The sequence below is a fragment of the Lissotriton helveticus genome, chromosome 5_1, assembly GCF_964261635.1.
Source record: "Lissotriton helveticus chromosome 5_1, aLisHel1.1, whole genome shotgun sequence".
NCBI lineage: Eukaryota > Metazoa > Chordata > Amphibia > Caudata > Salamandridae > Lissotriton > Lissotriton helveticus.
In genome coordinates, this window is record NC_136065.1 from 1,950,662,250 (window position 1) to 1,950,685,507 (window position 23,258).

Sequence of the window (23,258 nt, forward strand, 5' to 3'; positions counted from 1 at the left end):
GCTGCCTTTGTTTTTCTCATGCCTTCAGTGTTTTTGTTTTGAAATTTGTTGACCCCTTGTACGTGTCACTCTTGTGATCTGTCGGCAGGCACACCTGGTGGATGTCGCTTTGAGCAAACTTATGGTGGTACTCCGGGCAGAAACAGAAAGGTGTGTTCTCCCTCTGACGCAGCAGTTTCCATTCTTTGCTCAACGCAATTTATACTTACTTCAATGTTTTTTTCAACGGACTATATTACTCTTCTTTCCCTCCGTGACTGGAGAGCTTCAACGATGCTTCAAGACCCATTGGCAGAAAAAAGAACATGAAGATGGCTAACAGGTGTGGGGCCTTCCGAAGAGGGCGTCTGTTATCAGGGGAAGTTGGAACTAGCACCAAATGGTGGGGACCATCGACGCCCAACAACAAAAAAAGAGAAAACAAGGACTACTATACAAGAGGACAGTTCGGGACCCAACCACTTGATGGCGGAATAATGCACAGCATGTGAATCCAGAAAAGATTCATGCTGCATAACAATGGAGTGCCAGGACTTTGGAGAACTATGGCCAATTCAACCCAGGGGCCAAGTGTAGGAGTGGCAGTATAACTTTGACACTTGTCCACCTAAATACAACACTATGATGAGAAATTTAAAATGCACACTAAAAAGATCACGAGGTAGTGAAAGATCTTGAGCTGCCCAAACACTATCACATCTCCAGACCCTGAGGGTCTCCGCATTAGATAATTGATTAACACAGCATGCTGAAAGCCAGGTATTAAGCACACTAGCTACAACGCATGTCTCTCGATAGTTACCACAGAAAATGGCTCTCGCAATCTAGCACAGGAATTTAACACCCTTTCCTCTACCCCCAATAGCCAGCACAATTCTCACAGAAAAGTTAACACTAACCTCCCTCGGAAGACAGAGCCTGACATTTGACCTCTGTCTTTGAATGCACAGGAAACATGACAAGATAAGAATAAGATTTACAGGCCTGTTTACAGAAAGGAGTACTCGTTGAAGAATACAAGGAGAGGTAGTATGAAAAGGCTTTGCTCCTTGGGAGGTAAGAACTGAACATGGACAGCGTAAAACAAATAAAGCCAGCAAATAAAAAGCCAGAAATTATGATTCAGAAATCACAAAGCCAATTGTAAGCAACGGGTGGAATGCATTACCAGGGAGACTTCAGAATGTCCCCAAGATGTCTATACCAAACCAGAAAGCTGCGTTGTCTGGTAGGCTTCGACCTAAAAAAGGACCCACTGGAACATGACTGAGTACCGTACTAATTTTAGAGTTGTTTTAATAACCTACTCCATTTGTGTACATATACTGATTTGTCAAACCCATGAACAAAACTAAGTAGCATGTAATGCACTACATAATAGAAAATTGTACGCTGTAAAAACATAAAAAATATTGTAAGGTAAATCATACCCGATCACCGCTCTAATCCTTGAGGAAACCACCCAAAGGCCTGAAAAAAGAAATTATTATCCAAACTTGATCTCTCCGATATAATGATCAGATATGTCGAGAATCTATGCAGAAACTTGACAAAAGTATTTCTGTATGCAGCATTCCTCTTATTACGCAGGTTTCCTCAATAGCAATGGGCACCAGTTGCATGTAAGTATGGTTTTCTTTTTTCTAATTAGCCTTTTGTGAACATCTGCTCACTAGGCAGGGTCCTGTACTAGTACTGCATTTAAAATATCGAATAGGAGAGGTGTGGCGCAGTGTCCAACTCTGGAGCACGAGGCTCACGGTTTGATCCCCGGCGCCGGCTCAGCATCATGTAACTCTGGGCAAAAGCTCACTTAGGGCTAGATGTAGGTAAAGTACATTTACCGATTCTAAAATACCGAATTTTACCGATTCGGTATTTTAAAATCGGTAGATGCTATGTAGCAAAAAAATCGGTAAGATTCGGTAATTACCGATTCAGTAATTGTCATTCATTCCTATGGGCCTGAACGCCCATAGGAATTAATGCAATTATCGAATCAGTAAATACCGATTGGGTAAAATGGGGGAGACATTCAAGGGTGCCAGGGTGTCACTTTGACACCCTGTTGCACCCCTGAATCGTGCTTGTGTGCAGATGTGGCACACATACATGCCCTAAGGGCATGTATTTCTGCCACATGGCACAGTTGAAAATGCACTGATTTGCATTTTCAAAGGTATTCCTTATTTACTACCAACTTATAGTTGGTGGTAAATAACGAATCCTAAAATGGGAAAAGGACTCATTTGAGTGCTCTCTACATTGCAAATTCAGTAATTTACCGATTCGGTATTTTCAGGAATCGGTAATTTACCGAGTCCTTAAAATACCGAATCGGTAAATTACCGAATTTGCAATTTAGGCCACCTACATCCCAAATGCCCAATACCGGTCGGTAACAGCCGAAATTCGGTAATTTCGGCCGTTACCGACCGGTATTGGGCCACCTACATCTGGCCCTTAATCTCCCCAACGTCCCCCAGAATCTTGAAACCCTTAAGAGGGTAATATGTTTGTGATTTACAAATAGGAATTTATAGATGATTTAATGATTCTGGAGCTAATTGACTACATCACTCACATTGACGTGTATTACTGAAGTGCAGTCATTAAGTCTCGCTTACCAGACAGGGACAGCTATCAGGTTGCAACTTTTGCAGACTATACTACACCAACAATTTACATTGGGCTTAGAGGACGCCCCTCTGCTTCCATTGGTTGGCTTTGTTGTCACCCATTAGCTTGCTTCTTATTGGATGGCTTTCCTTCCTTTTCTTGTGTTTGTCCCTATCCAAGAAAATAACCTCTTTACTATCCTTTGGACTGTCGGACTTGTATCCTGCCACTGCTCACTTTTAGGGAACTACTTTTGAAGTGTTGTGCTCCCCCTTAAAGTATTTTTCCCCTCTTCGCCCCACTTGCCTTAATTTTCATTATATTCCCCACTCCAGTTTCCCCCTCCCACCGTTTCTTCTATACCCCTCGCAGGCATTTAAATGTATTTTTTGTATTTGGAAGGGCCCTCAGGGCCCGGCAGCTGCCATTTACTGACGGTTGCTTCACTTCAAGAAAAGCGTATTCATGCACTTAACGTTTTTTTTTTCTTTACCAATGAAAATGCATCCAACATCGGTCAATAAAAAGTAAAAAAAGAATGGTTCTGGTTTCATTCTGTGGGTGCGTTTGGGCACGCGTAGTGACGTTCATTTTCCATTGGAGCCTTTTTTCAATGCAATACTGTGTACTTGAGCCAAGGGCGTAGTGAAGCGCCAGCTATACCAGCTTAAGAGAGAGTGTCACTGGACAGATTAAAAAATATTTATAGCTCTGCTTTACTTTGATCTGTGACTTCCAGTTCCTAAGAAAGAAGCAGAAGCTAATAAATAACTGTGTTCCAGTTGTATGGTGGGTGCTATAGGGCAGTAAAAAACCCAAATATGGTTACAGAGAAAAACGAAAAGAAACGTTAATTGAGAGGCAATGGTGTGAGTGCATGAAAGAAAGGAGGAAAGAACAAAACGAAGAAGGATCGAAGAAAAAAGTTTGTAATGCATAGAAACAAATGCAAATAAGGAAAGGAAATGATAAAAGGAAAAGCGAAGAAAAGGGAGATTTTCTTGAGTGAACAATTTTTGTGGACCTTCCTAGAAAGGGTCGGGATTACATGCTTCATTTGTTCACTTACCAGCAGCCACACCGTTTAAAGTGGGGGTCATTTCATTTCTCTGACTATTCTCTTGACTCAAGTCATTTGTATGTTGATATTTATGATGCTTTATGCTCAATAACCTTGTGTAAAATAATTCAGTTGCTTCTGGAATATTTGACATCTCATTTGTGAGTTATTAGTTTCAGATGTGTTATTCCCTGAAGAAGCGCAAATATATGCGTATAGTGCAATGGCATGATTCAATTTTGGAACTTAGCAAAAAGTAAGTTAGACACACAGGAACAGTGGCAGAGTTATTATCATGCTCTTAAGAGTTTTGCGAAACCGCTCCACCAAACAATTCGTTTGTGGTTGCTATGCCATGGAGAAGTGGTATGTTACATTAGCTTGCTCCCACATCTCTCTCACTTAAGAAGAAATTAAGTTGGTTCCCCGTACAGAAATCACAGTCCCTGGAAATCCAACCCTAGAAAAGATCTTTAGAAGAGCTCTCGCTACCACCTTTGCAGTCATTCTACTCAGAGGTACAGCGTCATCGCACCTGGTGGCTAGATCCCTCATAATGAAGATATACTAGCTTTCTAACTACTGGGGGAGGAGGAAGGGAGGGGGAAGGTCGAATGGACAAATTATGTCTATTCCCACCCGTTCAAATGGAACAACTACAACTAGGAGAGGCACTAAAGGTGCCCTAGTCTCCCCTCCTGTCTTACCACTCATCTAGCAAGCAGGACAGGTTCTACAGGACTGCTTTAAGTCTCTGCACATCGATGGCCAGTAGAACAGAACGTCCAACCTATCCTGTGTTCTTCCAATCCCTTGCTGTCCTGCTAATGGCACTTCATGTGCCAGTGACAACAGGCAGTTCCTGCGCGCTAATAGAACTACTAGCCTCTTGCTAGCATTTACTGGTTCACTACGAAGCAGACCATCCTCTCAGCCAACATAGTGTTTTTCCGACCACTCCTTTGCTGATCTGTTCCTGGGATTCCTTCCAAAGTCCTGCAAGTGTAGAGCACTCCTCCTGTGGATTGCCAAATTCATCCTGGGTAGGCCCCCTAGCAGCTAACAATCCCTGCAGCTCTGGAAGTGACCTACTCCAGCAACCAGTCCACTTCAGGAGCCTCATCCTCCCCTTCCTGTGGAGCAGAAGCCATTGCATTCTGGAGTCTGCCTTTTCCTGCAAACTACCTTGTCGAGGTCCCTGCAAATCAGAGATGACCTAAGTCCCACTCTAAGACTGATGTGCAGTCTGTGCCCTGGTAAACGCAGTTGAGGATGTCCAGCGTCATAACAGCTTTTTAGTCCTAGCACCACACCAGGAGCAATGCAATAATTGCCCAAGGGACATCCAGCTCTTTCGCTTTTGCCTTACCCCAACATCAATCATGGCAGCCTTGCTACAGAGCACAATCTCAACCCTGGCAAGGGGGTGCCGCATGCCGCATCCACTGGCTAACAATCCTGTATCCCTAGTTCCAGGGTGTATCTCCTCAAGCTTAAGGTACTTCCTCTCAACCATAGTGCTGAAGGCTCCAGTATCACTTAGGTCAGGCACTTTTATCCCATTGAAACTAACTTTCTGCACAAATACCATGGTGCTAGGATGAATATGCATCAGACCATCTGCATCCCTCCCATCTGGGTCCATATCAACTAGGTTAAGCGCAAACTGTCTCTTTCGGGTACCTTCACCTATGTGTAACATGCATGCTATCACTGGTGCCACTGGGTCAAGTTCTCTCTTTTGACAATCTCATTTACAATGTTCCACCTTGTGACACTTAAAACAAGTCACCAGCTTTGACTTGGAAGAGCTTCCTTGTATTCCCTTCCAATGACGCTCCTTCCCTGATACGCCATTACTATTCCCATGTTTCATGGGTCCAACTCGAGTCCCATGAGAATTACCCTAATCCTTACCCTCCAGTTTGGAACCAGTGTGTGGAGAGTTATTCTCCCCTTTTGGCTTAGAACTTTGCTGCTCTAGCCCTTTCTGAATCCTGTTAGCCACACACTTATCAGCTAGTACTGTAAATTTGGTTGGATCCCTCTCAGTCTGATCAGACAGGTATTTCCTAAGTGAGGTAGAGCACTCCTCCTTGAGTCGCTATGTCACCATCAACTGGTTAAGGGAAAGAAAATTGTTGGCTTCCTTTCCTCTTACCCCCTAATTCCAATCATGAAATACACCACGAATCAAAGTCTCAAATGGAACACCATCCGCTCTCTTCCAGTCATAGAATCTCTGCAATTATTAAGCTGGCTTCAAGCCCAAACTGCCTAATGAGAGCTTCCTTCATTTTTATTCATAGACTTTGGTCTGACAAATGCATTTTCCTAATGAGGGCTGTTCCTTCCAGTGCCATGCACCCCATTAAGGCAGCTGCCTTAGACACCTCATTTAACCCCTTGTATGCTCATGACGAGCTGAGCTCGTCATGGCATACAGTCGTGCTGTGCTCATGACGAGCTCAGCTCGTCATGAGACCCACCCATGGCGGGAGAGCTGACGCTCCCCCCGTGGGTGCGCGATCCTATTATTTTTTACGGGAAAGGCAGGGGAAGACCTTCCCCTGCCTCCCCCCGCCCCTCCCCCCTCCGCGTCATCAATGACGTCAGCGTGCAAGGCGCGCTGACGTCATTGGAGGTTCCCTTTCTCTCCCGACGTGCAGGGAAGCCATTTGCTTTCTGCGGGTCGGAGGAGAAACAGGTAAGTTTTGGGGCTGGGGAGAGGCAATGTTTGTTAGTTTGGGGAGCAGCCCCTTGGGCAAGGGTCGCTCCCCTTTAGGGGGCACATATATTCGCGTTGTCTGCCACCCAGGAGGGGGCAGAAGTTAATTATTTAATTAAAAATCGGCACAAAATCGGCCATTGTTTTGAGGAGTGGCCCCTTGGGCGAGGGCCACTCCCATGGGGGCCATTTTAAGGGATGCCTCTTAAAAATATTTAGTCTTGGGGAGCGACCCTTTAGGCAAGGGTCGCTCCCCTTTTAGGGGCAATGTTGATCGCTTTGTCTGCCCCATGGGGGGGGGGCAGAATTTTAATTTTATTTAAGAAATTGTGCCATTGTGCTGGGGAGTGGCCCCTTGGGCAAGAGTCACTTCCATGGGGGACCATTTCAGGGTGCCTATATTTTAAAATTTAGTCTTGGGGGCATTATAAATCGCTTTAGGGCAGCATAAACTTTTTTTTAAATTGGGCCAATGTGCTAGGGAGTGGCCCCTTGGGCAAGGGTCACATCCATGGGGGCCATTTTAGGGAGCCCAGGTTATAAAATGTAGTTTTGGGGAGCGACCCCTTATGCAAGGGTCGCTCCCCTTTTGGGGGCCTATAATTTTTCTTTGTTTGCCCCCCGGGGGGGGGCTGATTTAAATGTATTGAACTCGGGTGGTGGAGTGAGCTAAAGAATGATGATGGATTAAACCCAGATTAGTTGATGGGGGTGAGAGTTAGATTTGCTGAAGCGCTCCGTCCAGCATCCCTTTTGATATCACCCTAAGGGGCAGTTTGGCATATATTTGTTTTTTTGTAGGGCCAGTAGCCCACCAATTTTTATTTTTTAATGGTGGGAAGCCGCCTTTGGACATGGGTTACTCCTCTTCATGGGAGGATGATTGTGACCATTTATGCCCTCTTTGGGTGGCAGAGTAGCAGTATATTTTATGCCCATCTGCTCCCAAGGGGGGCAGAAGCCATTAGACACCAGAGTTTTAAAAAATTTTGTTTTGGGGGTGGCCTCAAGGGCAAGGGTTGTTCCCCTTTTACGGGGGTGAATATTTAATTTATAGTCTTAGGCCCACCTACCCCTTAGCTTGGATGGTGGTTTGGTGCATTGTTTGCATATGTGATTGTAATGTTTTTTTCTCCTTTTTATTCTAATGTAAAGCTTTTGATTCAGGTTTGTGGTTTCGACAGTTGTTGTGCAGTTTTGCATACTTGCAGTTTTTTGGTAAGTAAAATATTTGTGTTGTATTTGCTCCAAATTAGTAATATTGTAATGTAGGAGTTAATTTGTTTGTAAGTGTTCTCATAGTGGCAGCATATTTAGTTAGTGTTTTGAGCAAGAAAATCTTTGTGATGTGTTTTGCATTGTCTAATGTGTAATATTTTTTTCTCTCTTTTTTTTTTAGTGGGATATTGTTGTTCCATACTGTTTCTGTCCAGAGTATGTGGTGTAACTGCTTCTGGCAAGTGAGTGGTATTGTTTAGGAGTGTCTAGGTATTTTTGATAAAGGTGGATTTTGTTCATTGCTTATTTTACATAGTGTTTGTTGTTGTGACTTGTGTGACAAGTTACCTTTATTAGTAATCATTATGGCTAGCCGCAGAATGACTGCTAAGCAGCTGGTTGGTTTGCTTCTTGAATCTTCCTCTGAGCAGGATTTTGACACTGACCGTGCGTCTGAGGGAGAGGAGGGAGGGGAAGATTCTGGCAGTGAGTTTTCTCTCCAAATGGAATCAATGGATGATGACGGTTCTCTCAGTGCAGATGAAGTGCTTGCTTTAGAGGAGGATACTGCTGTGCCAATGGTGCAAGAGGCATCTGGATTGCAGCCTGAGGCTGCTAGGCTTCCTACTGGAAGTGCTGGACTCTGGGTTGATCCAAACATGCCCATTTTATTATATATTTTACAATCCGAACTGGAGGGTTTAAATATAGTATGAAGCTAAGTATTATAATAATTTCCTTTGTCTACAATGTTTTTGTACAGAAAACAATGTTCCAATCCATAAATTCTTTCAGAGGACGGTAGGTGGCTTTACAAACTAGGAAGCACAAGACTGTCAGGTACCAACATTAAATAAGCCTCTCTCCCCGAAAAAGAGAACACAACATGGATAGAGAAAAATCAAGGCAGCGCCAGCATGTCTCTTCCAAGTATACAGTCTTAGGGAGACTGGTCCTGATGACCAACCAGGCTGCTAATCCCATACAAAATATAATAAATACTCAGGAAATCCAGTGATGGGTCTGCTAACAAAGACCAAAGTGAAACAAATGTCTTGACACCCTGGTACTAACTGACAGAATCTGGAGCCACGATACAATCAGAGAGTGCACCACACATATGCAACCATTCGTAGGAAAGCCTTGGACACCGAAACATATCCACGGACAAAGTATCATGAGCCCAGCAGTGACTCCTTCACTATGGCAGGGGAGCGTCGCAACCCTACCAGTCTCAACATTTTAAAAATAAAATGATATTAAAAGTTTTTATTATCTTTTTCTTTCACAAAGCTGTGTCTTGGAGGCGGGGCCTACTTGGGGGTCGTCAAGGAGAGGGAGTGGTGGGCAGTGCACAAGGGTGACCAACCGTCCGTAAATTTCACGGACAGTCCGTAATATCGGCCGTCTGTCCGTTGTCCGTGAAGGATTCTTTAACGGACGCCATTTGTCCGGCATTTTAAAAGGGCACCGGTTGCCCCACCCTAACGCCGGCACAGCTTGCACCCACCTCCCTCCTTCACTCCGATGCTGCACCAAAGCTCCTCAGATACTCAGCAGCACTGGAGAGGCACAGCGGGATGGCAACCCTCACACCTCCAGCCCTTGATGACCTGTTAAGAGGTGCTTCGAAGGTGACTTAGAGGGAGGGGCTGCAGGTTCAGGAGCAGTGACATCTATTCACACGCAAACAGACCTGAATGCATCATGTCTCTGCTATTTAGAGGGGGGCTCACAGATTCCATTTCTACCCAGGACCCCAAACATCCTAGACTCGGCCAGATTACACCCCTGATTACACCGAGGCAGCATGTGCTTCTCTTCACCGAGCTTAATTACTGTCACTAAATTGTAAGCAAACCTCGGTTCTTCAAACATGCAGTCTATAATGTAATACAATAAAGAAATGGTACAATCGCACCCACACTGATTAACAAAGTATGGAGGACAATCAGTTCTCTTAGAGTATCTCCTGTAAGTACTGTACATCACAGTGGGGGATGGCATTTTGGACAGAGAGCCTGTCTTCTCGTTGTCTTGTGCAGGCGGGGGCGAGGAGCCCAAGATGATACTAGAATACTGCATGCCTACCCCTGTGGATCCTGTTCCCTCTCCTGTGATGGCTCCTGCCCTCCCCTCAGTGATGTCTCCTGTCCCCCCGTGGTGGCTCCAGTCCACCCCCCGCCTGTGATGGCTCCTGTCCCCCAATGTTGTGGCTCCAGTCCACCCCCGCCTGTGATGGCTCTTGTCCCCCCCTGTGGTGGATCCTTTCTCCGCCCTGGGTGGCTTCTGTCCCAGTCCTGGAACGGCCCCTGCAGCGAGGGTGAAGTTCTTGATGGGCCTCTTCTCAAAAGGGCTCAGCTCAAAATTAATATGGAAAGGTGGGCGAGTAAGTAAGTGAAGGGATGGGTGAATGGCTGGATGAATTAGTGAAAGGGTGAATGGATGAATGAAAGATTGACAAAAATGGATAATGAGAGAGGATGGATGGATTGATGAGTGAGGGGAAGGATGGAGAGAACATGTAAATAGCTTGATGAATGGGTGGAAGGGTAGCTGATTGATGAGGGGAAAGATGGATGAGGGGAAGGATGATGGATGAGGAGAAGGATGGATGGATGGATGGATGGAGGGGAAGGATGGATGGATGAGGGGAAGGATGGATGGATGAGGGGATGATGAGGGGAAGGAAGGATGGATGAGGGGAAGGATGGATGGATGAAGGGATGGATGGATGGATGGATGGATGAGGGGATGGATGGATGGATGAGGGGAAGGATGGATGGATGAGGGGAAGGATGGATGAGGGGAAGGATGGATGAGGGGATGGATGGATGAGGGTATGGATGGATGAGGGGAAGGATGGATGGATGAGGGGATGGATGGATGAGGGGAAGGATGGATGGATGAGGGGATGGATGGATGAGGGGAAGGATGGATGGATGAGGGGATGGATGGATGAGGGGAAGGATGGATGGATGAGGGGAAGGATGGATGGATGAGGGGAAGGGTGGATGGATGGATGAGGGGATGAGGGGATGGATGGATTGATCAGGGGATGGATGGATGAGGGGAAGGATGGATGGGTGGGTGAAAAGATGGATGGATGGATGATGAGGGGAAGGATGGATGATGAGGGGAAGGATGGATGATGAGGGGAAGGATGGATGGATGATGAGGGGGTGGGTGAAAGGATGGATGATGAGGGGAAGGGTGGATGCATGGATGATGAGGGGGTGGGTGAAAGGATGGATGGATGATGAGGGAATGGATGGATGATGAGGGGGTGGGTGAAAGGATGGATGGATGATGAGGGGAAGGATGGATGGATGAGGGGAAGGATGAATGGATGAGTGGGTGGGTAGAAGGATGGATGAATGGATGATGTGGGAAAAGGATGGATGGATGATGAGGGAAAAGGATGGATGGATGATGAGGGGAAGGATGGATGGATGATGAGGGGAAGGACGGATGGATGGATGATGGGTGGGTGAAAGGATGGATGGATGAAGAGTGGGTGGGTGAAAGGATGGATGGATGATGATGATGAGTGGGTGGGTGAAAGGATGGATGGATGGTGAGAGGGTGGGTGAAAGGATGGATGATGAGTGGATGGGTGAAAGGATGGATGTGTGGGTGGGTGAAAGGATGGATCAGTGGATTGGATGGTGGGTGGGTGGGTGAAAGGATGGATGAGTGGGTGGGTGGATGGTGGGTGGGTGGATGATGGGTGGGTAGGTGGATGAGTGAAATGATGGATGGATTGATGGATTGATAAGTGCAAGGGTGAATTAATGGACTTATGAGTAAAAGGGTGGATGCAAGGATGGATGAGTGAGTGAAAGGGAGGGTAGATGGACAAAAGGATGAATAGATGTGTGAAGGAGTGAAATGATAGATGGATGAATGATAGGGTCAATGGATGGATTAATGAGTGGATGAGTAGATGGATGGATGGGTGGGTGGATGGATGGAAGGAAGGATGGCTAAGTGAAAGGGTCAATAGAGAGAGAAAGGGAGGATGGATGGATGACTAAAAGAGTGGATGGGTGGAAGGATTAGTATGTGAAAGGATGGCTGGATTGGTGAAAGGGTAAATGGCTGAATGGATGAGTGAATGGATGGATGGGATGAAGAGTGGATGGATAGGTGTACAGATGGATAGGATGAAAGGGTGGATGGATGGATAGATAATGGAGGATGAGTGAAAGGATGGATGAAGGGATGGATGAGTGAAATGATAGATGGAAGGATACATGATGGATAGGTTTGCAAATGGTTGAATATGTTTGGAAATGGCTGGGCTTACTTATATACTATTGCACGACCTCTGATGTGTCTGTAAAACGTACCTATTGTCCTGAAGTTTTGTCCTGAATTTTGACCTCCTGTCCTAAATTTGTGTCCTGTATTTTGACCCTTTGTCCTGAATTTTTACACTCACCGTCCTGAATTTGCACCAATGCCAGTTGGTCACCCTACAGTGCACTGTTGTCAGTGAGCATGTAAATGTAAATGTACAGGAATTTATATAGCGCAAATCACCAAGCGGTTTCTAAGCGCTTGCTTAGGGAACCCGTCCTGGTATTCCCCTGTCAGATAACCCCGGCAGGGTATCCGCAAGGTGAAAGCCAGGCATCCCGCCGCAAGGGGCCGTTGTGGAGATTAAGCAAGCTATTGCCCAGAGTCGCAGAGTGTGAACCCGTGAATCGAGTAGGCACCGGAGCGAGAATTGCCGAGTCCATGGACATTTTAGGACTCAAGACCCCGCCGAGCCGGGAATTGAACCCTGGTCCCGGGCTGACCTCTGCTTCCAGGTCTGCCTCCTCTAACCAGTGAGCCACACTTCTCCACATGTGGGTTTGGCTGGCTGGCTGGCTGCCTCAAGACGGTCGAACCGACATGCGCATTAAAGCGGTCTCCAACCCAAGCTGCGTTGCTGGGTTGGACACAGCAAGCACAGGCTCCCAGTCTTACTGGAAGCGCAAATCATTGGTGCTCAGGCCAATCCCGACGCTGCATTCATGCTGCCAGCAGCATGACAGCAGTGTCCAGATTGGCCGCAAGGGATTTTGGGAGCCTGTGCTGATGAGGACGGAGCAGAAGAGCGGCGATGGAGCAGGCAAGTTATTTCTTTTTCTGTGTTTCCTTTGTTGCTTTTCGTCCATTGGCCCCTTCCCACCCGGCCTCTCTGCGGGGACACGAGCCGCTAACTGCATGCCCCTATATTGCTTTCCACTTTTTAGGATCACCCATATAGCCCTCGGAACTGAACGCGAGATTGTTTGTTATGCATGTGTTGTCTTGAAATTGTCTGCAGGTCGCTTATCAATCTGCACTTCAGTTGCCGGTGTTAATCACAGAGATTTTAGCTGTGCAGCTCTCAAGCGTCTTTTAGAGCCTGCTGTGTCAACAACCCCATATAATTTGGTGTCAGCAAATGTCAGCAGTCACTACTCCTTCCCATAAACAAGACAACAGCTGCAGCTCAGACGTTAAGTCATGTGAGATAATGGATTTCAATAAAGGTTACCAGGAGCACTAGGGACTCCATCAACTGACAAACATAGGAACTCAATCGCCCACACGCACAGCCCAGAGAGTTAATAAAAAGCTCAAAACAGCCCAAGCAGACTATAAACCCACATGCACGGAAAAACGTCGCTACCAGTTGAACAACATCGACTACAATAAACGAAAAATACAGCACAGGAAGGTCAATAGCTCTCCCACTCCCACCAGTAGGACACACAAACACACACCACCGGTGTTACCAATACACAACACAGGAAGTGCATAGAACCCACAAAACACACAGCACCGGGGGTTTGGCTATCAGCCAAAACCTGAAGTACAGACCTTACTATACGAACAAAAAGAGTTAACCAACACATACATACAGTTCATTTACTAGCAAAAACACAGCACATCAAGTTAATAAAAAACATAAAACACACAGGGAGGTCCTGAACTTCAAACACACAGCACCACCGATACCCCTAACATGGCACATTGAGTTCATAAATTACATGCAATCACAGGAACATCATGAGCCCACACGCAGAGCACCTCCCTAACCAATGCCTTAACAGAGAGCTCATGGTAACAAACACACCCAAACTCCCTCTCCAAAAACAGACAAGCAAGTTCATAAATACACAAACAGCATGGTGAGGGCACATACAGGGCAAGGGCTTTCTTAAGTACTATCCTTAATACGACGAGCATGGTAGGTTTAGCAGCAATTTCTGTGCCACAATCACCCAAAAAATGGGAATTCATCAGAACCGTCCCTTACAGGTTCATTAAGTCATATGATAGTTTGGGAGGTCAATAACAACGACTGAAATGAAGCTGGCTTTTTGTAAGTCTTAGAGAGAAATTTCAATAACTTTCTGATGCAGGTGCCTCCAACGAGTAGTTTGGGAGCTTCTAGTAGCTCTCCAGCTACCTGTGAGTAGCTCTCCTGTGTGCAGATCAGCCTACTAATATATACGGTTTTACTTGGTTAAGTAATTATATGTATACCAAAATTAAAAAGCATGTATTCAAGACGAAAATGTGTGTATTTTCAAAACTCCGAAGCTGATGTTTGGGAAAAATGACTGCATTTTCAAAACATATTTAAGGCGATTATACGAGTTGTAGAGATTTATATTATATTACCTATATTATTATTACCTATATATTATTATTACCTTGGTGGTGAGGGGATTGTATCTTTGGTTTTCATGTATTACCCATGCACAGTAAATTCAAATTGCCAAAGCCTTTTTTACATTACTCCTGGAAACTTTATCTAATTTAGTAATGTGATCACTGTTGACAATTTTGGATTCGGTGGTCACCATTTCAACACTAATATCAGCAGCTAAGGTGCTTTTCCTTGAGCCTGAGTAGCTCTTATTACAGAAAAGGTTGGAGACTCCTGATTTGGTATGTCAGCAATATCCCACGAGACATTAACTTACAATTTATTAAAAATATACAAACATCCTATGAAAAGTACTGCTGGTCATTCCACTAATGACTTTCAAACCCTCTGTTCTATCAATTTTTCTCGAGATTGGGACCATGGGATGTGTGGTTAGACATCCACAAGTGTAAAGGTACAACAATATTGGGCTATTTTTGCTAAGCATGGCCTTTCCCAATACAAACTAAATTAGAATACATTTCAATTCTGAAAATACTGTTGTATTTTACAAATCTCACATGTAATGTACGTACAACACTTAGGCCCGCATTACGAATCTAGAAGAGCAGTGTTGCTAAGGTGGATTGTTTCTGCCAAATCATAGTTCCGTCCTCAAAATGTTCAGGTGTGGGTATACCGGACAGGTTTCACTGGGTATAAGTCCACACATGGTAAACCTGTTGAGACTCCCGGGTAAGGGCAGGGAGGAGAGGTTACGCCTCGTCCCCTCTTACACCAGAGAGGGAGCATAGAACACTCCACCCAGCCAGGCCATGGCCTGCCCCTCCACACCTTTTCAACCATCTACCCTACAATCCGCTGTGGCATAAGAGGGTTATTCATGTAGGTAAATCAAGATGGAATAGGCAGCAAGATATACTTGCATAGTGGCAACTGCAAATCCCTGGTGGGCAAGGAAAAGCAAAAAACACTCTTTGTCCAGAGGGCCTGAATAAATGGATTTTTTTTAGCAGGTCTCGAGGCAGCCAACATGAACATAAGGTCTCTAATTGTCAGTCCAGTACTCATTCTCGAAGTGTGCAGCCTCAGTGGATTGAGGAAGAAGGGGGTCGAACTAGGGGGTTCTAATTAATTGGCATAACAAATCTTTCTCTCCCAATCCGGCGCGATCAGGATCAGTTGTGATCGATCATTACACACCTGTTGCAGAATTCTGGCAGATGTTGGGCAGGCGGGAATGCATACAGAAAACCTAGGAACAGTAGCACCTCAAGGCATCCTACCGGTCACCATTCAGAGGAAAAAGGATGTCCCAGAACCCTCGGGGTCACTTCCTGTTCAGGATCTTTGCAAAGAGCTCCCCATATAGGCATCCCAGTATGAAGAAAAAAATATGCCTGTGACGCGAGGATGAAGTTCCCACTTGTGTCCCTCTAAAGAGAGGCAACGCATTGCTTCTACCCTCACACTGAGGGTGTGAGCAGGGTTGGCTGCTAATGGGAAGACACTCCACTTTAGGGCCCGCTGTCATAGGCATAAGCCTCCTAATACAGGCTTCAAGAATGACGATGTCCTGTCTGTTGATTTGGTGGTGGTGGATGTACACCCTGAGCTGGAAGGGACAAAATGCCTTCAGGTCATACAGGATTGCCTTCAGTTCCATCACATTTATGCAAAGCTGGTGCTCCAAAGTGGACCAAAGGTCTTGGATCATCATTTACCCCACGTGAATACCCCAGACCAATGAAGAGGCACTTGGAGACCTTGGATTACTGAAGGGACAATCCACTATAAGAGTGGAGGGGCTCACCTACTAATGAAGGTCCACGAGAAAAGACTGGAATATCTATACCCAAGAACAGAGACTCCACTTATTTTACAGTCACTGTTGTCCTAGGCATCATTGACAGGCCCTCATATGCGATCTGGCCGCACCAATAGGAAGCACACAGCCTTCCGGCCCAGGAGGCAGAGGGACTTGTAGGACTGGTTTGGAATCAGCTGGAGAAACGTCCTTAATGTCCAGCATCATCTAATAAGGAAAAGGCATTTTAGTGGAAGTTTCCAATACAGCACCTATGAAGATCAGCCTCTACGTGGGACTTCTTGAAGTTGATAGAAAAACCCAAGTTATGCAAACAGGCCTTGGTATCCTGGAGATGTTCTCCGACTAGCACTAGGGATCCACTTTCACCAAACAGTCATCCAAGTATGAACATACATGGATTCCTAAGCTTCTGTGTGATGCCGCCACCGTGTCCAATTCTTTGGGAAACATTTGCAGAGCTTCTTTATACCAAATACCAGTACCGCAAACTCACATTGTTGGAACCCCATGGTGAAAAGGAAGCAATGCTGTAAGTAGGGAGAATCAGCAGTAGGAAACGCATTTCGGAGATGCAGGAACACTAACCAATTGGACAAGTTTAAGGCCAGCAGAGCCTGGCAAAGGGACCGCATTTTGAACTTGCCTTGCTGAATGAAAATCTTTAAAAGACGTAGGTCCAAAATGGGCCAAAGACTTATAGCCTTCTAGGGAACCAAACAGGAAAAGAGACAAATCCCATGCCCCTCTCCTTCTTAGACACCCCTTCTATGGCCCTTTCTTCAACTCGTCAAGAACTGAAACCTCTAAAATCGAATAGGGTATTTCTGATAACACTTCACTGTAGATGGAGGGTATAACATAGGAAAAGACAGGTAGGGAAGGGGGCAACTTTTTGGGGGGGAGAGGGGGAGTTTTATATAGCACCCACTCGGCACAAAAGTATCAGAATGCTCTACATGCGCACCAGTTGTGTTACAGGAGGACACATTCATTTTGGTAAGCTGGAGAGCAGAGAGAAATATGTTATGAATGTCTCCCAACTGGAAGTAGCCCGAGTGACAATAGCCACCCTTGCCCAAAAATGGAGGTAGATGAATGAGTCAAAAGTGGTTCTGAGGGGTTGGAGCTTGCCTGGCCTGAAGATGGCCGCCATTTAGGCGAGCTCCTTTGGCCGCATTAACAACCCTCAACAATCCTATGCCAATCTGCAAAACAAAACTGTTATAAACCCAACCCTGTAAGCCCGACAGCCTAGTGCACCTATTGCTGCCAAAATTTCAGCCCAGGGCAGTCGCCTGGTGCTCTGAGCCTACCTGACATCCTTTGCCGCACTGGAAGCACGCCCTGAGGAATATACAAGCCTGCAAAGGGGGGGGGGAGATCACATTTTGTTTCTGCGTGGAGGTCCCAGTGCCTGAGGAGGACTCTATGATACTGAGGCGCAGTCGTTTGGCGGAGAGCAGGGGACCCTGGCCAAAAACCCATGCAGGCCCTGAAGACGACAGGGACTAACCCGCGTTCACTGAGACCGTAGACGCCTGACCGCAGCATACTAGGTTGTCCGCCGGTGCTAACTTGGCGGGTGTGACCTTGCCCCCGGCAAGACAGTTGACTACGAGAGACTAGGTGTGTGCCTGTGAGCGGAGGCTCTACTGTGCTGTACCGCTGCAGATGGGGGAAGACTGCTGGCAAGGGGAGGACTATTGCCGCAATTGAGGCTTGCACACTCAAAACCTATTCCTCCCCATGTCCGTTGCCTGATTGCTCCGGATCGCTGCCTTTGCTAACATCCAAGTGAAGCCAGAACTGTTTTGCCTGGGGCTCGGGCCCTGCACTGACTGCCGCGTTAGTGGATACGGCCCACACCAGATAACTGCCGGGAGCTCTCCACATGTAATTGGGCCTTACTGCGGCCTAGATAGGAGGCCTTGAAGCAAGAGGTCAATTGGTGTCAGCGCTGACGCTGGGGGCCTACTGTAGCCCTTGCGGTATAGACTGTGTTGCTTAGACTGCACCTTCTATGGAAAGGTGATGTTGCTGGCAGATGACAGATAGGAAGAGCATAACCACCCATGCTGACAGCAGCACCGGATATATACATGTAGGGCAATTGCAGATTTTGGGTGCTTGAGAACGGCCATCTGAGCACACTGGACTGGGCACAGTACACCTGGGGGTCATGGTGAAGGCTACCAGCTGGGGGCCTAAGCAACATAGGGAAGTCCATAACCACCATAAGCCCTGCGTCCTAGCATGATCAAGCTGGAGCCCCCCCACATGGAGGTACTGATTGAGGGGTGGTCTGCCTACCAACAGGGGCTTGCTGCGGGGAACCTGAAGGCCCTATTTCTATCCTGGCGGAGTCGACCAGTAACTAAAAACATTGCAGATTCTGCCTCGCTGATGGCTGTGTTACAGATGCTATTTGATACGATGAGTAAGAAGGCAAGACTCAACCCAAGCTTTAATTGGACCTGCGAAAGCCACCTCAGTCACAGAAAGAGGGTGTTGGCGTCGGAGGAGAGCTTTGACACCCAGGGCCAAGTACTGGGAGGTGAACTCTGCCATATCTTAACTGCTATGCAACTCAGCCTCTCCTACCACATGGACAGAATGTCGGAACGTGTCAACAAGCATGGGGAACACCTAGACATAGTGTAGAAACGTGTGTGGGATGCAGAACATGAGCAGGTCACACTTGCTGGAACACAAAAACACCTGAAGAAGGCACTGAAGGCAGTACAGGCTAAAGCGTTGTACCTGTAGGCCTGTTCCCGGCGAAATAACCTACGCATAGTGGGCTTGACAGAGTCCACCAATGTCAGGACCATGGAGATCTTTGTAGAATGCCTACTTGTGTAACTATTGGGGCGTGAAACATTTTCTGACATCTTCATGGTCTGCGACCGGTGCAGAGGGCCAGGCCTCGGCTAATCATCAGCAGGCTACTCAACTATCGGGAACCATATCCTGGGAATTGCCGACACTTCTCTATGAGGGAACAGAGCTATCTATTTTCCTGGATTTTACAACTCATTTCCAGGAGGCAAGTAGATAGTTCTTGTCTACCAAATGGCAACGCCACTGACTGCAGGAGCTGAAGTGTGACTATGCAGTGCTCTATCTGGCTCGCTTGCGAGTGATAGTGGATAGGAAAGCAAGGATTTCCAGTGATCCCAGCCTCCTGCAACAGTTCCTTAAACAATGGGAATATGCCGATCGCCGAGGCAGGATGGAGGGAAATCGGAGGCCCCTAAATACCTGGAGGAACAGGACTGAGCCGGAGGGGCTTTATAAAGTGCCTGTAGAATTTAATTTTGAAGTTCCTGAAATGTTTTGTTTCCTAGCATGTTGATCTGGTCATTACAGACGTGTAAATTGTATGGTGGGAGAGTGGAAATGATGCAGAGCGCTGCACCTCCTGGGCAGACTTGTTGGGCTGCTGGATGTGCCGCACCAAGAGATTGGCTCTAGAAATCCCTGTGAGGCAGGACGTTTATATGGTAGAGGTGGCTGCGATGGCACCGGCAGTGGGTGCATGATGGGGTGCATTTGTGTCTATGTGGCTTGTTTCTTTGAGGTTTTAACTGCCTGCTGCATGGTTGACATCTTACACATCAAATTTATGGCAACCCTGTGAATTTTCGTTGCTGGGGCACTCAGTCAGCACCTTCTGTTTCCATGTGTTAACCACACTGTTCTTTAAGGGATGTTCATCAGGTTATATGGCATTGGCGGGAGCTACTGGGTAGGTATAGAAAGCAGCGACAAATGGCTAGCTGACGCAAAGTGTGGGGTTGACTGATTATGTGGTGACTGTGACTGCTGCTGGGGAGCGGCTGCCACAATTGTCTTTTCTAACGTGGAACATACAGGGCTTAATTGATTGCAGGAAATTTTGCAAAGCGGTGCAGTATCTGCAGCATCACAAGACAGAGGTGGCCATACTGTAGGAGACGCACTTGGCCCCTAACACTGGGTTACTAACACAGCAGTGTATGAAGGGAATCTGCTATGCTGTTGGCAACATTTCTCATGTGCGTGGTGTCCTGATCTGGATAAGGTGAGACTCTGGCATAAGGCTGCAGGAGGTACAGGCGGACCCTGGGGGCGGATATGTAATTGCACTACCAAAGCAGTAATAAGGAAAATAATGTGGTGGGTAAGAAAAGCCATGCCACCATGAAAGAAACAAAATTTAAGATCAAACTAAATAGCATGAATATACGATAAAAAAGTGAAAAGCATTATATTACATAATCGAGACATACTTATGCAAAAAACACCAGACCCACCATATAAGATAATCAAAAATGTGCGTAACTTAATGAAACAGGCGACGTAACACTGCCTGCCCAACCGCGACATCCGCCTTTTTAAAAAAAATCCAAACAATAATGCATCGTGAAAGTGTGGCCACTAGCCAACGTTGCAGCCCTGCAGATATGTGGCAATGATACACCTACAAACAGGACTGAAGAAGCAGCAACCTTTCTTGTAGAATATGCTTTCACCCTTGCAGTCAATGGTCTTCCTGCTTTCTCATGACAAAAGGTGATGGCCGCAGAAACCCAACGAAAAATTCTTGCCTGTGATCAAGCATGTCCCTTTCTTGATGGGGCAAATGAAATCAGGAGTGGATTAGATTTCCTAACAGTTCTACCGCAGTAGAACTTGAAACCGCGTCCGACATCAGAGAGAATAAGGCCCTCTCTGCTGCAGACAAAGGTTTTCTGAAGAATGTTGGTAACACAATCTGTTCGTTTAAGTGAAACGTGGTTGGCACTTTCATAATAAACAAAACTGTAAATAGGATTCATGAATTGTCAAGGCATGAATCTGACTTATCCTCCTAACAGAAGTGCCAGTAGAAAAGCAACTTTCCAAGAAACCTATTCATGTCTGCTTTATGAACTGGTTCGAAAGGATCTAACATGAGCGGAGACGAGACTGTGTTAAGCTGCCATACCATAGGAGGAGTCTTTAAAGGACGGTTGCCTCTAAAGAGGTCTCTCATGAACTCTTTAGTCAGTCTTTTGGACAATTACGGGAGCTCCCCTCTTTGGCTCAGTAATTTGGAAACAGCTGCCAGATGGACCCTTATGGAGGAATAAGCAAGCCCTGATTATGCTAGTTGTAGCAGATAAGGAAGTATCTGCTCTGGAGCAGAAGAAAGTGGATGCAGATTATTAGTTTTAGACTTTGAACAAAATCTTCTCCATTTTCCAGCATAGCTTTAACTTGTGGTGTTCGCACGAGAGTGCTGGTGAATCGTCCTGCAATCCTTTAACATCTCACACTCATTGTTGTGAGTAGGCAAGCTGATACGCTAACATATCTCTGGATGGACCACCTGACCCTCACTCATGGAGAGAAGATCTTCCATTGGCTGGAATTGAATATGCGGACACTCTGATAGGTGAATAAGTTCTGTGAACCAGTACTGCCTTGGCCACGCTGTAGCTATGAGAATGAGGTGGCACGGTTCCCATTTCGTGTATGACTTTAGGAATCAGCGGAAAGGTAGAGAAGCATTAGCAAACATTCCTCTCCAAGTGAGCTTTAATGCGTTTCCCTAAGACTTTTTCTGTGGAAACCTGCTGGCATACATCCAAAATGTTTTGTTTTGAAAGGGGACAAAGAGATCCAAATTTGGGGTACCACATTGATGGAGCACTTGCAGTAACTGCCACTGATTCAGTTCCCACTCGTGACACTGTTCCTCTGTTCTGCTTAAGGAATCTGCCCATTCATTCTCCACTGCCGGAACATGTTCCACTCTCATAGATATCAACCATTCGTACATTTGCTGAGCTTTGGGTAGACAAGATAGAACATCGTTGTGGTATTGTCTGCTCTTACCAATCTCTAGGAATTGCAGAGTCTGGGGAGAAAAGACTGGAGGGAAAGGAAAACTGCTTTCAATTCCAGAAGATTTTTGTGTGACAATGCCTCCCATCTTCTATGAATCTCCAAGACATCTAAAGAGCTAACCAGCCTTCCAGGGAAGCATCTGTTATAACTATATGGTGTTCCACAGGAATGAACAAGAGAAAGTTGCTGTGTCCTTTCACCAAGCCATCTTCATCGTCAAGGTAATTGATAGAGTCCTAAAAGGTTCCTTGACACTGAACCCATTGATTGTCTAGTTGTTCTTGAAAGGTGGCATGCGTACACAACAGTTTGGTATCAGCGGGAGGCAAGCTGACATCAGTCCCAACATTGACGTGTATTTCCAGACAGAATTTAACCTTCTCCCCGTGAGGGAAGCTGTTATTGACCTGACACATTTGATCTTCTCCGTAGTTGGGAAACTCTTGGAAATGTTAGTATCCAGAATTGCCCCTAGAAAACCTGCCCACCTGGACAGGGTTAAAAACTATTTTTCTCAGTTTCATTTAAGGCCGAAGGTCCTGAAGAGCAGCAGACAGGCCCAAATAGACTTTCTTGCAGAGGGAAATGTGGGACCCTTTATAAGCCAGTTGTCAATGTACGGGCCATGCATTTCTTGAAGACTCTGAGAGCAGAGTGTAGCCCAAAAGGAAGCACTTTGAATTGGTAATGGGACCCCCTCACCTTGAACCTTCGAAATTTTCGAACCTTAGATTTTTTCAATTTCTTTGCGTGTATGCAAGTACGCATCTAGGAGATCGAGTGATGTCATGTAAATCACCTGTATGCACGTGTTGTAGGATCTCTTGTAAGACAGCATCCTGAAACTTTGCTTCTCTATGCATTTGTTTAAGAGCCTCAAGTCCATCACCGGTCTCCATTTTCCTGATTTCCTTTTGATGAGGAAGAAGTTGGGAGTAAAAACCTGTGTTTTGAGGCAACAGGACCTCCTCTATCGCATCCTTGGAGAGACACAAACAAATCTCTTGCTTCAGCACAGGCAGATGGCGATGGGATGTCTTGTGAGGTGGAAAAGTGGGGTGTGACAGTGCTCAATTACGTCTAACACCCATTTGTCAGAAGAAATATTCTTCCATTGACTGTAAAATCTGAAAAGGGGATTTCTGAATTGGTGTTGAGGTGGGACAGAGGTGACACGTGCCTTCTAAGTATCATTGGCGCTTAGAGACATCCTAGGATATTCCTCTAGCCGAAGGATGTATTCATCAGGGCTGTCTAGCATATGGCGAACCTG

The 23,258-nt window shown here is 46.1% G+C and overlaps 1 protein-coding gene across 2 annotated transcripts in view; it reads right to left on the reverse strand.

Annotated features, from left to right (window-relative positions):
• Positions 1-23,258, reverse strand: part of SRCIN1 (SRC kinase signaling inhibitor 1) — an 808,310-nt gene that overhangs the window by 711,492 nt on the left and 73,560 nt on the right. The gene's annotated exons all lie outside the window — the stretch shown is intronic.